The sequence below is a fragment of the Schistocerca serialis genome, chromosome 3, assembly GCF_023864345.2.
Source record: "Schistocerca serialis cubense isolate TAMUIC-IGC-003099 chromosome 3, iqSchSeri2.2, whole genome shotgun sequence".
Taxonomy (NCBI): Eukaryota; Metazoa; Arthropoda; class Insecta; order Orthoptera; family Acrididae; genus Schistocerca; species Schistocerca serialis.
In genome coordinates, this window is record NC_064640.1 from 649547707 (window position 1) to 649563134 (window position 15428).

At 42.0% G+C, this 15428-nt stretch overlaps 1 protein-coding gene across 1 annotated transcript in view; it reads right to left on the reverse strand.

The window, feature by feature from the left end:
- LOC126471074 (cytosolic carboxypeptidase 6) overlaps positions 1–15428 on the reverse strand; it is a 1596780-nt gene that overhangs the window by 321403 nt on the left and 1259949 nt on the right. The gene's annotated exons all lie outside the window — the stretch shown is intronic.

The following is a 15428-nucleotide window of genomic DNA, read 5'->3' on the forward strand; positions in this document are numbered from 1 at the left end:
GTATTTCAGTAATTAAAGGAAAGTAAATGATTTTCTTAGGGACTACTGAAATTAAAAGTCTATGTCGATGGTAAAACGTTTAAATAGGTGTCTGATATCCAGTACTCCACCTGTTAGTTACCCAACAAGTTAGTTACATGCTCCATAGATCATCTAAACGATTCTTTGAACGAAATAATCTGAAACGAGTCACTTTACAGGATGTGTTAACGTAATTAGTGTAAACATTAATTAACACATTGGCTTTAGCGGTATTCATGTCCTTATGCTTATAAACTACCTTAAGTTGCGGGCTAACAATGACATATCCTATTAACAGCGCACATATATAAAGAATAAACACAACGTTCAGAGAATATGTGGTATAATTACAAGAATCCTCAAAGGGAAAGTAAAGGATGAGACACGAATGAAATTTTGCAAAGTAATTACAGCTCCCATTTTGTAACTAGTAGAATGCTGAGCTCCGAGATGGAAAGAACACTGGTAGTTGGTAACATAACACATGAAGCTGTTCAGATTTCAAAAAATTTACGTCAGAGACAATACAGCCAGAAACATCATTATAATAGCAGAACTGTTTATGCAATATGTAATGGTGAACGCTGTCCAGAAGAGAAACGAATGAACAGAACTTGTCCAACGTATATCAGAGACGAGCATCCAAAAAAAGGAGACTTACATTGTAAATTATGAGTCTTTGGGGAGAAGTTCACTAGGCAGCTCGATGGCAAGGTTCTGATACAGGTGCATGCTTGTCTAAACTTCAATCTGTAACGTCAGAAGCAATCTCGAAACTTGGCCTGACAGAATGTTTATTCTTATTTCCTTCAGTTGAAAATGATGGTACCACACAAATTCTGTTGGAGAGATGTTTATGGGACCAAATGTGTATCAGAAAGACATGATGTTGTTGTTGTTACAAATAAGGACCTGGAAAATCAGAGAAGGAAAAGTGGAATATGAAATATATATAAGGCAGGTGGCAACTATTAGGTCATTACGTAAGTTCGTAGCGTTTCTGTTTTGCATTTTGGTATTCCGGTTGCTATGAGTTTACTTATCGATTGTCATTTCCTATGTGTAGTGCAATGTTGTTATTTCAGTTTAAATATTGTCATTTTGTCCTCTAGAGGTAGTGAGTGGAGCTGTGGACGGCAGAAAATTGAGTGTCCTCTGGAGAAATCGGAACATTTCCGATATATTCTGTTGTTTGAGCTCAGTAGAGGAACGACAGCAGCGGAAGTGGCCAAAAAAATTTGTGCCGTGTGTGGGGATAATGCCACTAAACAGAGCACTGCAAGAAATTGGCTTTCTCGTTTTAAGGAGAATCGTTTTGGCACTAGTGACTCTCTACGTTCAGGAAGACTTTCAGGATTTCATGAAGATCGTTTAAACTCATTAATCCACAATGATCCACGTTAGTGCACTCGAGAACTGGCAAATGTGATGAACTGTGATCATTCCAGAATCATGCGACATTTTCATGCAATGGAAAAGGTTCAAAAATCTGGTATATTGGCACCGCATTACCTAAGGCAAAATCACAAAAACAGCTGGTGACCATATGTGCAAATCCGCTTGCTCGTCATCAGTTGACTCGAACAACACCGGCGATACCAACTCGGTATTGTTACTGCTGATGCGAAATGGTGTTTTGATGCTGACATAAGGAAAAGAAAGAAATGGTTGATCCCAAACAAAGCAGCAGCTCCCCGTACAAAGACCTGCGTACATCCACAAAAGATAATCTTATGCATTTGGCCGGCCGGAGTGGCCGAGCGGTTCTAGGCGTTACAGTTTGGAATCGCGCGACCGTTACGGTCGCAGGTTCGAATCCTGCCTCGGGCATGGATGTGTGTGATGTGCTTAGGTTAGTTAGGTTTAGGTAGTTATAAGTTCTAGGGGACTGATGACCTCAGGAGTTAAGTCCCATAGTGCTCAGAGCCATTTTTCTTACGCATTTGATGGAACGGTGACGGTGTGGCGGGCTACGAATTACTTCCCCGTATAATTATCACTGCTGACATTTATTGTCAACAACAGAGACGTCTTGTAGACGAGAACCAAGATCAGCGACCAGGAAGAATGCGTGAAGTGGTTACACTCCACGATAATACCCGCCCGTATTCTGCTTGGCTGACAAAACACACTTGGGAAGTCATTCCCCATCCGCCTTATTCATTTGATGTTGCGTCGGCAGTGTTTTAACTTTCCAGGTCTCTGTCGAACAACCTTCAACGAACTTCCTTTCAGGATGAAAATGCACTCCGAATGTTAAATCCTGCCTAGTCGTCGAATATGCGGTGCCTAGGAAACCTGTTTTCTCGGATCGCTAGACAAACAATTCAAACAAATCGTATTAATGAGTTTTATTACGAAAAGTAAATGACAATACTTAGCTTTCAGAATTACATAAATGTGTCGTAAGCAAAGGGCGATATCCGAAATAAACAAGCTTCTTCAGTATAACAATTCTAATGCAAGCAAAGTAATGACCTTTGACGCTTCTATACACGTCGCTAGCCTTGAGGCTGCTATTCGACTGGCCGCGACCACTCGGGCGCGGTGCTTATGTCTTCTGCACCTAGGGGTCGCTGCTGTCGCGTTGTCGTCCTGGAGAGAGGTCTGTCAGTGTGCAATTGGCTCAGGTCTTGTCACAGCCCTGTCTGCTGTATCGTTCCCGACTGGCGTGCCGGCGCTTGACTTTACGCCGTAACACCGAACATATCTCGATGAATTAATCACCTCGAAAAGCACGTGATTTCTACAGTCATGGAATCGAAAAGTTACCACAAAAAATGGCTCTAACCACTATGGGACTTAACATCTGAGGTCATCAGTCCTCTAGACTTAGAAACTACTTAAACCTAGCTAACCTAAGTACAGCAGACACATCCATGCCCGAGGCAGGATTCGAAGCTGCGACAGTAGCAGCAGCGCGGTTCCGGACTGAAGACCCTAGAACCGCTCGGTCACAGCGGCCGGCGAAGTTACCACAGCTAGGCAGACTGTTGTAAATAGTGAAGGACAATATATTATTGACAACTACAGTCTCTGTTATCAGTATATGTTTCTGTTTATTAAACTAATGGGGAAATGCTATGAACCCACGCATCAACCCAGTAATACCAGAAAGCGAAATCTGCTGAAAAAGTCCAAGACTGAGTGAAATTACAGCTTGTTACTTCCTGAAAATAAAAAGCTCGTATCTGCCTATATGACTTCCAAAGCAGTCTTCATGAGCGAAATTGAATTGGAAACTCCGAGCTGCGTGTGAGCAGTATGCGAACACGACTTTCTGTTGGTTCTACCTGACAACGGACCAGGCGAATGCGTGTAGCGTTAGGTGTAGGCACCGTCTATTGGATTGGATTGCTACTCTTATTTGCAAGTTAATTAAACTTGATGTTACTCTACGTAGCACACGCTCGACTGTTCTGCAACGCATCCAGAAACACCGCCAAGTCAATTAACCCAACAACGACCGTCCGTGCAGGATATCCCGCCTAGTGGAGGGCCACGCTTTGTGTGTAGATATGCTACAGTACGGAAAATTAATTTACATATTTATATGTCAGAGTATTACCTAGCGAAATTTCCTTTGTGGCCCTGCGTAATACTTTAACAGAAAATTAATATTTCTAAATGCGATTGCGCGTAGACTGGTTCCACGAGGTACCTGTCCGTTGCAGGAAAGTCGAAAATGTGACATGGCAATAAATACGCAAGAGATTATTCGTCTAAGCCTACGGAATAAATTACACAGAACTGTTGTCCCAATGGAGTGACTTCGCATTTGGCTCCTGGAGTTATCGATCTACGAGGGCGGGCTGGAAAAAATGCCTCCGAAATACTTACGTGAAAATTCTTAAATCCTTTTAAATAAAACAGAAGTTACTAATATTCTACGTCATGTCTACATATTCATTTCTCAAAGTAGTCACCCTGGCGACGAGAAAATTTCTCCCAACGACAGACCAGTTTATTGATAGAATCACTGTAGAATGTTAAATCACAATCAAAATGGAGTCCTCGAAGGAGTTCTTTATGTTTCTCAAACAGCTGAACGTCAGATGGGGCTAAGTCGAGTCTCCATGGAGGATGATCGATGCCCAAGGCAAATTGTTGCAGATGTCGCAGCGCTCGAGTGTGTTCTGGCATTGTCGTACTGAAGGAGAGTGTGCTCCATGTGTGGACGAACTGTTAGAATTCATGCTTTCACTTTTCTGAATGTTTCACACGCACTGACATAATTAAGTTACACACCAACATGTTACATGTTACAATTTGGAGCGCTCTACCGGCAGAGCACTGCAACTAGCGTGAGCGAAGCGGGGAAGTCAACTGAGTACCATGCATTACGTAGAATATCTCAAACGATATCGAAAACAGAATAAAATATTCGAGGCATTACTTTTCAGCACGCTGTCGTAAAATGAATTGTTATAACGTTAACTGGAATTTTGCTTCATATAGAATCAGTAAGTACAAAAGTAGAATATAATCCTTATTACAAACGCTTTTATCTCAAAAGGCCGGAGGTACTCTAAGAGAGAAGCATCAATGCGCTATCATAAAGCAAGCACAATTTTGATCTACACCTATTTCTGCTCTCTGCAAACCACTTTGAAGTGCATGGCAGGGGATTTTCCCCACTGTACTACACATTAAGGTTTCGTCTTCTTCCATTCTGGTATAGAGGAAATAATCACTGATTGAATGCCTCAATGTGCGCTGTAGTTAGTCTAGCCTTGCCTTCTAAATACGTAAGCAGTGGTGGTATATTGTTAGATTCCTGATTCTTGGTGTTTGTAAGTAATATTTCCAGGGCGTCTACCTTCGAACGTCTGACAGTTAGGTCTTTCAGCATCTCCGTGACGCTCTCCTGTGACTTAATCAAACCTTCGACTTTTCGAACTGTCATTCTCCTTACACGTTCTGTCCACTGTTTGTGCAATTTCGTATGGCTCCAACACAGCAGAAGTATATGGTAGGTTGAATCACATCTGCAATCTTCTTTCCCGCTTTACCTATGATTGACTCAATGTGATCATTCCATTTCATATTCCTACAAACTGTTATATCCACATATTTGTATTATTCGACTGACTCCAACAAGTTACAGTCATAAAATAATAGTATGAGGGGTTGTCACATGAAAAGCGAACACTCCCACAACGGGACCATGGTGTAATTCCATTCAAAAATAATCAGCACATGCGTTAAGACATCTGTCTCACTGGGGAACGAGACGATCAACACCTGTTTCGTAGAAAGCGGTTGGCCGCTGACGGATCAACAGCCGCATCCACCCCTGCACTTTCTCGTCCGACAGCAACCGACGTCCACACATATATTTCTTCAGTTCTTCAAAGATATGAAAACCACATGGGGAAAGATTCTGTCTCTATGGAGAATGTTGCATTGCTTCTCAACGAAACCGCTCGAGCGTAGGCTTCGTCTGATTGGCAATGTGGGTCGGGAATTATTGTGGAACAGAAATCCAAAGCTGCACACAGAAGCTTTAGTAATGTCGTGATGACCTCCTCCTTCGATTGCAGCGGCCCTCTGCTCGTATCGTTCCTTGAGCGTGGATCCACAATCAGTGCGCAACGCTATGAAGACACTTCACAGAAACAGCGATGCACTGTAAAGTGAAAACTCTCAGGAATGTTGTTGCGCAGTAATGCTTGTCCCCCTCACTGCCAGTCGGACGTAGGCTACACTTCAGTGATTTGCTTGGGAACACTGCAACATCCTCAGTATGGTCTGGATCTTACATCATGTGGGTTTCACATCTTTGGCGATCTGAAGAAAGACATATGTGGAGACATGTGTGCAATCTCACCTTAATCTTATGACCTTGTGGAGGAGTTTACGATCGGTTTCTGAATAGACAATTCATGATCCAGTGTCTGAAGTGCGATTTTGCTTAAAGATGGAACAACTTGCTAAAAGTTGCCTCAGGAAACATACAATTTCATACCATTATTATATAAATCTCATTTTTGGTAGCGTTGAGATTTTCCATTTTCCCATTATGTTATGGACTGTTCATTGCAAACACATTACAGTCTGCATCAGTCTAAGATGAAACCAATCGTGACGACGACTACGGATAGTTCTTGGAAGGTATTACGTAAGCAAGTGTGGCCCAAATTGTGCTAGGAGAAGGGGGCCAAAGGTAGTAGCGAAAAGTTCCTTCCTGCACATTTTGTTTGTGCAGGTTGCATAGATTCAGGTACAAGCACACGTTCAGGGGCAAACCTGCTGTACTGTTAATTGATTTATGGTCACCTGGGGGTTAATTTATGAACCCCCAGGGATACTATGTACTTCTTAAAAACACCCCACCACTCTCCCTCCTCCTCCTGCACCCTTCTGAGAAATTCTGAAGCCCCCTTTCAACTTGCTGATACAAATACATTTTTGATATGAAATAACTGACTAAGGAAGGATTTCATGACACAAAATTCAAATCTGTGTCAATACTAATACATTGTTCAATTCAGTCTGCATATATTTAAGTAAACAGTTTGTGGGAGACAGGGCTTCCCAACTTGTGTTGTGCTCACATCTGTACGCGCCTCACCCTTGCCCCTGCTTTCCATGAGGTAGTACCTGTAAGCACCAAAGGCTGGAATGAAGTTAGGTATATTAGCCGCCATTTTGGGTTGCCCCCATGTGTGTCTGTTGTCTGGGAAACGAGCAGACACCAGAGATGCGCGGTTGCATGCTGCAGACGCTGTAGTGACTGCATCTGTCCACTGGGTGCTGCTGAACACAGAGCAGAGTGCTGAGTGCTGAAAGCTCCATTCACAGTGGAAGTCTGCCAGCTAATGGCATGTATACCTCTAGTGTCACCACGCCAAACTACCACAAGATTGAGCACAGAGCAGCCATCCACTGTGCTGACTGCACACAGAGAAATTTCTTCTTGGGTGCCTCAGAGCACACTGCAGGGAAACAGAAATACCAGTTGAAGTAGACACGTACCTATCTGCCTATAGGACAAATCATTGTTCTCGTGGCTCTGAACAAAAGCATCAGATGGTGACATTCCCTTGACTAGGGAATTCAAGACTCATTTCTGGTCTCTGTCTATCTCAAGTGGCTACTTACTGTTTGTATGTGAACCAATGTGTCCAAACATGCAGACAGAGGTTTTCATCCCTCCTCAGAATACCGCATTCCTGTGGGCTAGTGCTAAATCGGTGGTGTATATATCATACCCTCTCCACTCACGTTCTGATTCTGCTATCGTCCACAGTTGCCTCAGTTTGAACGTTAGTTTGCCTGTTTCTGAGTTAGTTTGGTTGCAAGATGAAGCGTTTTTTAAGCAGCGCCAGCAGCAGCACCAATGGCAGTGCCAAACAGCTGAGGCAAGGAGAATTACCAGGTAAGAACATATTTAATTTCATTGAATGAGAGTGGGCCCTGCTGTATATATTTTGGTAAAAAGGTTTCGTAGTATTGCATCACACAGTGTTCATATTTTGGTATGGTGGCATTTGTTCAGATTTAGGTTTCATAGAATGAGATTGTATTTTCGTAAAACAATTTCATGGTATTAAGTCACTATGTGTTAAGATTATAAAGTAAATTTTGGTAAAAATGTTTTGTAGTATCAAATTACTGCATGTTAACATTTCGAAGTAAAAAAAGTGTCGTACTACCAAACCTTTGTATGTTCACATTTCGTAAGTTACAGAGCATATGTTCAGATTTCATAGTATGTGTTCAGATTTCGGTGTTAACTGTTTTCTCTTGCTGTTTCAGCATGCATCCACCAAATCGTGAATCAGCTAAAATCTGACACGAAACAGAAGTAGCAGCAGCGTCAACATCTTAAATATACAGTGTCTTCGGAAAAAAACGTGTCGAATTAATTGCTGCATATACATGTACTCACAGAAATCAACCCTTCCTTTATGTTTGTTGGGTGTAGTTTTAATAACATGTAGCTTAATTTGTAACTTAGAACTTAAATCCACAACTCAATCAGATTTCTGTTCTTACAGCCAGTAATTTGACAGATATGAAGAGGGTATATTCTCGATTTCTAATAGATATCTATTTTTATTCCTATAAACTAATTTTATGGCTTTAAGAGTTAGCTCTATTTCTGTTTGAAAGATATTCTAGACGAGAGAATTTGGAAATTTTAATTTTACCTCTTATTTCCTCCATGACACTATTTTTAAAAGATTCCACATCTTCCTGTGTACGCCAACAGCTCTTCTCCTACGCGTTCTTGCGGAATTTCTGTATAGAACTTTCTCCTACTTTAATATATCACTTCTGTAAAAGATCTCTATCGCCTTTGTTCGAGTCAGTGTTAAGAATCTCCACATAGTTTACAGGCAAGTAATTAAAACTGTATGCAGACAAAACAAACTATAAGCTTTCCTTGGTTTTGAGAGTCTTGCAGACTTACTTGCACAACAGTCAGTTTGCGAGTATTCTTATACCCCAGTAGACAAACTGTAAAACGTTGTTGAGGAACACACAGCAGCTGTTCTGTAAGTTATTAGTCAGCTGACTCTACATGGATGTGAATGGCACAGAGTGCAACATACCAAACTGTCAGTACTCTCCGATAGAGTCTAATACGCTTGAACAGTCTTGCACAGGGTCTAACACACGATCCATTCTGTAGTTGTCTATTGTCGCTTCCAGCCTGGTAATCACATCCTCCTTACCCAAATAAGACATAAAATTTCGTTGTAGTAATATATCTGGACACTATATAAAATCTATAATGAGGTTAGCGATAACTTTGTTTACGCCTGGACTTGTGATCTGACATATACATATGTTATATATCTTTACATTTGGAGCTCATGCACGTTAAACGGTCTATTCCAACTGTCTTATCTTTGGCCACAGTCATATCGTTGCTGCTTCCCTGGCGGTCTCGCTTCATGCAGAAGTTGTGTGTTTATGTTAGGTGGTTCCACATCTCCATTTTATAAAAATTCCAGCAAAGTCTTGCATTATGTCTAAATTCAAAAGTTAAGAATCGTCTGCAAGTCGACACAGCAGTAGTCCAGGCAGTTTTCCAATTAGAACATCCCATTCAACGTCAGCTAGTTCCACTTTGTATGACATAGCCACAAGTTTTTCATATTCCTCTGAAGTGGTTTCTAGCGCTTGTCACACTGTCGTCCCGGCCGGCCGGGGTGGCCGTGCGGTTCTAGGCGCTACAGTCTGGAACCGAGCGACTGCTACGGTCGCAGGTTCGAATCCTGCCTCGGGCATGGATGTGTGTGATGTCCTTAGGTTAGTTAGGTTTAATTAGTTCTAGGTTCTAGGCGACTGATGACCTCAGAAGTTAAGTCGCATAGTGCTCAGAGCCATTTGAACCATTTTTTGAACTGTCGTCCCGGTGTAGAAGAAATGGTAGTTTCGCCTTGCAGGGACGAACTTGAAGAATTTTGTAAACATATAATAATTAAATGAACCACATATCTCCTACATTAATATTAAAGAATATCTCTTCTCTAACTGATCCAGGCAGTCCACTAGATCACTGATTTCAGCTACATTAATGCTATCACAAAACGGTTTTGTAATAGGAGTAAGCGTATTTGAATTTTTCTTGCCAAGGAGGGTACCATTTTCGGTGAAAGCCATGTAGCCAGTGTCAGAAACAAGATCGTCCGGGTCCTCGAGTAATAATGATAAACCAAAGCGTTCGTCGATTGGTCTTGTCTTCGTCCCTAATAGCTGAGGGACGTTAAGAGCTTTGGTGGAATCCATGTTGACACTTACAGCTACCCCAGACGATGATCAGTTGCAGCTGTCAGGCTTCTTTTTACATTCTAAAGATACAAATGGCGGCAATTACGGTCGCATGGTCTTCCAAACCTACATTATAAATTTAATGGTACTTACTATTTTTTATAAATCTCTGTTCACATTTGGACTGGCTTAAAAGAATATGCAACCAACCAACAGAACAGCCATTTGCGGAGTTTAATCTATGGAATATCTACAGTTAATGGACACTCGTTTGCAAAAGCTATAAACATTAATTTCTATGCATAATTCCGCAAGAACGTGTAAGAGAAGAGCTGTTAGCCACAGGAGATATGGAATGCTTAAACAACAATGTAATAGAGGAAATGAGAGGTAAAGATAAAATCCCTGAACGCCCTCAGCTAGAAGAACTGCAAGACGGAACAGAGGTAAAAGTTAAAGCCATAATAGAAGTAGTTTACAAGAACAAAAATATTTATGTATTAGAATTCGAGAACATACACACATCAAAAAAGGTTGTGCATCACCCCGGTTCCCAGAACTCCTGAAGATATACGTTGACTGTGCATATTGTAACAGAGACACAGTCCCTTTGACTGTTCATAGATGTTACTAAACCCGCCCAAAGATATAAACAACCATGCATGAGCAGCGCTTATTAGACAGCCGATCAGTTCCAGTCATTCGTCGAGGAAGGACGTACATGGCTCGTGTTGTCTGTAGTTCAAATGGCTCTGAGCACTGTGGGACTTAACATCTGAGGTCATCAGTCCACTAGAACTTAGAACTACTTAAACCTACCTAACCTAAGGACATCACACACATCCATGCCCGAGGCAGGATTCGAACCTGCGACCGTAGCGGTCGCGCAGCTCCAGACTGTAGACCCTAGATCCGCTCGGCTACTCCAGCCGGCTGTCTGTAGTTCAACCATGCCTAGATGGTCCATACCGCGGTTCGATCGCGTGCGCATTGTTACGTTGAGCCAGGAAAGGCTGCCAACAAGGGAAGTGTCCAGGCATCTCGGAGTGGACCAAAGCGATGTGGTTCGGACATGGAGGAAATGCAGAGGGATAGGAACTGTCGATGACATGCCTCTCTCAGGCCGCCCAAGGGCTACTACTGCAGTGGATGACCGCTACCTAATGATTATGGCTCAGAGGAACCCTGACAGCAACGCCACCATGTTGAATAACGCTTTTCGTGCAACCACAGGACGTCGTGTTACGACTCAAACTGTGCGCAGTAGGCTGCATGACGCGCAACTTCACTCCCGACGTCCATGGTGAGGTACGTCTTTGCAACGACGACACCATGCAGTGCGGTACAGATGGGCCCAGCAAGATACCGAATGACCGCTCAGGATTGGCATCACGTTCTTTTCACCGAAGAGTGTCAAACAGACAATCGTCGCAGACCTATTTGGAGGCAACCCTGTCAGGCTGAACACCTTACACACACTGTCCAGCGAGAGCACCATGGTGGAGGTTCCCTGCTGTTTTGAGGTGTTATTAAGTGGGGCCGACGGTGGTAATGGAAGGCCCCGTGACAGGTGTACGGCATGTGAATGCCATCCTCTGACCGATAGTGCAACCATATCGGCAGCATATTGGCAAGGCATTCGTCTTCATGGGCGACAATTCGTGCCCCCATCGTGTACAACTTGTGAATGACTTCCTTCAGGATAACGACATCGCTCGACTAGAGTGGCCAGTATGTTCTCCTGGCATGAACTCTGTCGAACATGCCTGGGATGGATTGAAAAGGGCTGTTTATGGAGGACCTGACCCACCAACCACTCTGAGGAATCTACGTCGAATCGCCGGTGAGGAGTGGTACAATCTGGACCAACAGTGCCTTAGTCAACTTGTGGATAGTATTCCACGACGAATACAGGCATTCATCGATGCAAGAAGACGTGCTGCTGGGTATTAGCGACACTGGCGTGTACAGCAATCTGGACCATGAATTCTAAAGGCCTCTGTGTATGGTGGTGCAATATGCAATGACTGGTTTTCATAGCAAGACAAAGAGTGGAAGTGATGTTCATGTTGATCTATATTCCGATTTTCTGTACAGGGTCTGGAAGTCTCGGAAGCGAGGTGATGCAAAACATTTTTGATGTGTGTTCCTTCTTTGTAGCTGTCACGTTACTAGCTGGAGAGAGAATTATCTGATTCAGATATGGATTTAAGTTATAAGTTAAAAATTAAGCTGGGTGTTATTAAGACTACACCCAATAAACATAAAGAAAAGGTTTTTTTCTGTGTGTAAATGTTTATGCAGAAATCAATATTGATTTTGTAGAAGATTATTTGCTTGTCTTGTTCGTTAACCTGCTAAAAATCGTAAGACATTTCCTATTTAAAATCATTTCCGTGCTTGTATTTTGGATGAGGAAGTTCGTAATTCGATGACCTTGAAAACTAGCCAGAACTAGGTATGTGAAAGTGTAACGACCCTCTTTTCTTACCTGTGTGAAGACATTATGACAGCACCTTCAATGGAGTAAGGTACTTACTAAGACACTGAAGTAACATGGTTCCTAACCCAGCTAAAATATTCAACAAAATGTATACTATACTACAACATCTCCCTTTTTTTCATCATCATCAGATGAGCTCTCCATAGTGAGATCCTTCCTGTTAGATAGCTCAGCACAGACAGAGTGATTTAGGTGTGGGCGCCAATTAGAACACTGTTGCTTCCTGGTGGCAGTGTGTGGAGCTAGAGTCTCACTAGTGTTCGACCTCAGTGGCAGGCAGATGTTTCGTCCATTGCTTGGACGACAGACATATGTGCGGGCGACCCACAGTGGTAGCTAATATACAGCATTTTATTCTATTTTGGTGCTTAAAGTTATTACGTCATGGGAAATGGGGGTTGGAGAGGTACAGACATGCGCTGTACCCAAGTGTGGGATCCCTATCTCCCACAACCTTATTGAATAATGAATATGAAAACTGAATTGGACCCTGTGTTATTTATTGACATTGATTTGGATTTTATGTCATAAGAAACTTTCTCTCCAGTACATTCTGAGTCTTTTTCCCACCAGTTTCCAGATAAGGTAGGGAATGGGCGGAGTGGGGGAGGGGAATGCTGGGCTGGGGGATTTCCCAGAAGGGGAGGGGCTACTTAATTGACCGATTTAATTAATTAGTCATTTTAACTTCATAATGGAAGTGTGCTTGTATTGGTGGGGGAAGGGGTGTTTTTGTTCTTCCCTGAGGGGTAGGGTTGGAGGAAGGGGAGTAGAAGGGGTGAGGGTTTCTCAGAAGTTGGGTTATCACCAGAGGGTCATAAACCAAACGCCAGGGGTAATAAATCAATTAATTGAATAATAGGTTTCCTCTGAATTAATAACATATCTCTGAATTTATGCAACTTCAACAAAGAAACTGTGTCAGAATGAACTTTGCCTTACTACTCATGGATATTATGTTCACAAATACACCTGTATATCTTTTTTTGGAGGAAAGTGTTGCGTTCAAGAACACACTGAGTAATATCTAAGGGTTAGAGTTTGAATTCTATGGTAAAACAGCCAATAAACTTTTTCTATCCCTTGTATGGGGATATAGATTTAGCAAGTTCAGCCCGCGTAAATATTACACTTGGGATCACTGTGCATCGCTATTAATAAATTTTACACTTGGCATACCCTCATAAATGTTACACTGTAAAGTTGCTTAGAGGCACAGTATCAAGGATCAAGGCACTTGAATGTGCACTAGATATAATGTAAGAGAAAGTTCTGAGTGACTAGTCAGTGAATATATGAGTTGTGCACCACTCCAGATATAATTAGTACACAACATATCGTGCACAAAGTGCAACGCTGCTGACACACTTAAATCTCCACCACAAAAATTACCGAGTGAGGTGGCGCGGTAATTAGCACAGTTGACTCGCTTTTGGGGAGACAATGTTTCATGTTCATGTCTGGCCTTCCAGATTTAGATTTCCTGTGATTTTCCTAAATTGCTCCTAGCAAATGCCGAATGGTTCTTTTGAAAGGTCATCGCTGATTTCCTTCTCCATTCACCAAAGACTCCGATCTGGTACTTCTTCTCTAATAACTCGCTGCCAATGGGACATTAAACCCTAATCGTCCCTCCTTCGATGAAAATAACGAATGTTAAGCGCAAAACAGTCGGAATGAGGTCAGTCACCCAGAGAAGTGTTTAAGCCAGTTAGACAATCGCTTTATCAACTCCCGCAAACAACCCATTTCACAAATAGCATCATCAAAGGAGAAGAATATATTATTGACATTTTCATTAACTGTCGCAGTGAACCACCACAGTAATACTGAGGCAGACATATGGAGTCAGCAAGGATGAGCCACATATGATGGATTTGGAATATGTAAGTTTAACCTAGCTCATAATGCTTGTCAGACACAGAGAATTTTCTTTCTTCCATGAAGAATTTGTGACTTTGGAGATGGTAAAGTTTATTGACAGAGTTACTGAAACCTGAAAAAATGTTTACCTAAGTACAAATAACCGAATATAAAGCTCATAGTATGTATAATATAATGTCTAAGGTTTTCGATTTCATGAAAGATTTGATTAAGGATGAGTCTAGTGTGTTTCCGATTGTAGAGCTTGTAAGTTTATGCTCAAAAATATTTCCACACGATATAAAGGTAGCACTCAATCGCTAGCTTAGGGTGTACAGTATGTGATGACAAACGCTCTATTGTTTGAAGAATACTTGGAGTACATTTGTGCTGGTGAAAATTATGTTCTGCATGTAGTGTAGCAATTTAGTACTGAATTGCAAGCGTATGTGGTACATAGTGCATCACACTTGAAGGTCATCCTGTCATGTCATCACAATAACTAATACATCTATCCACATAGCAAGCATATCTATGTGTACAAGAGACATTCCATAAGTCATGGCAAATATAGTGAATTTTATGATAATGTGACAACATGAGGATTTCAAGTTCTTCATTGAAATAGTACAGCAGTGTGTGTCTGAACGCCAGCACAAAATATGGTTCCAGTACAGGAGGTCACGGTAGTGGTTGAAATGAAACATATGCATTGGAACTCTGTTTAAAATTATTGTGCACTAGTACAAACGGAACAAAAAAGAATCAGAATCAACTACTGTGCTTCAAAACAGTCCCCCAGTACATACCAACAACGTTAACAATAGTGGGGAAGACGCTGATAGCTATTGGCATTCCCATGAATGTGTACTACCTGTCGTCAAAATGAAGTAAGAACATTCGGCGTGTTTATAAAGCGCCACCATCGCAATGGTTTCCTCAGTCATGGAATGAGATCGAAGTTGCATGGACTGATGTCTGGTGAGTAGGTTTGATGGGGAAGAATCAATCTTGTAGCACAGCCAACCTCCTAGTTGATGTTTCAGGCGCTGTTGCCGAGCCATTCTCGCATGTAATCACAATATGTCGGTTGATTTTGGCAATGTTTGCATTGGCTTTCGAATGTATTTACAGCGATTACAGTGATTCCACACCGTCACACAACATACCATAGTTGCCATGACTTATGGAATGATCCTCGTATATCTGTGTAGTTTTGTGTGTGTGTGTGTTTTGTGAGTGTGTATGTGTGTGCTTGTATGTGTGCCTCTCTCTCTCTCTCTCTCTCTCTCTCTCTCTCTCTCTCTCTCTCTGT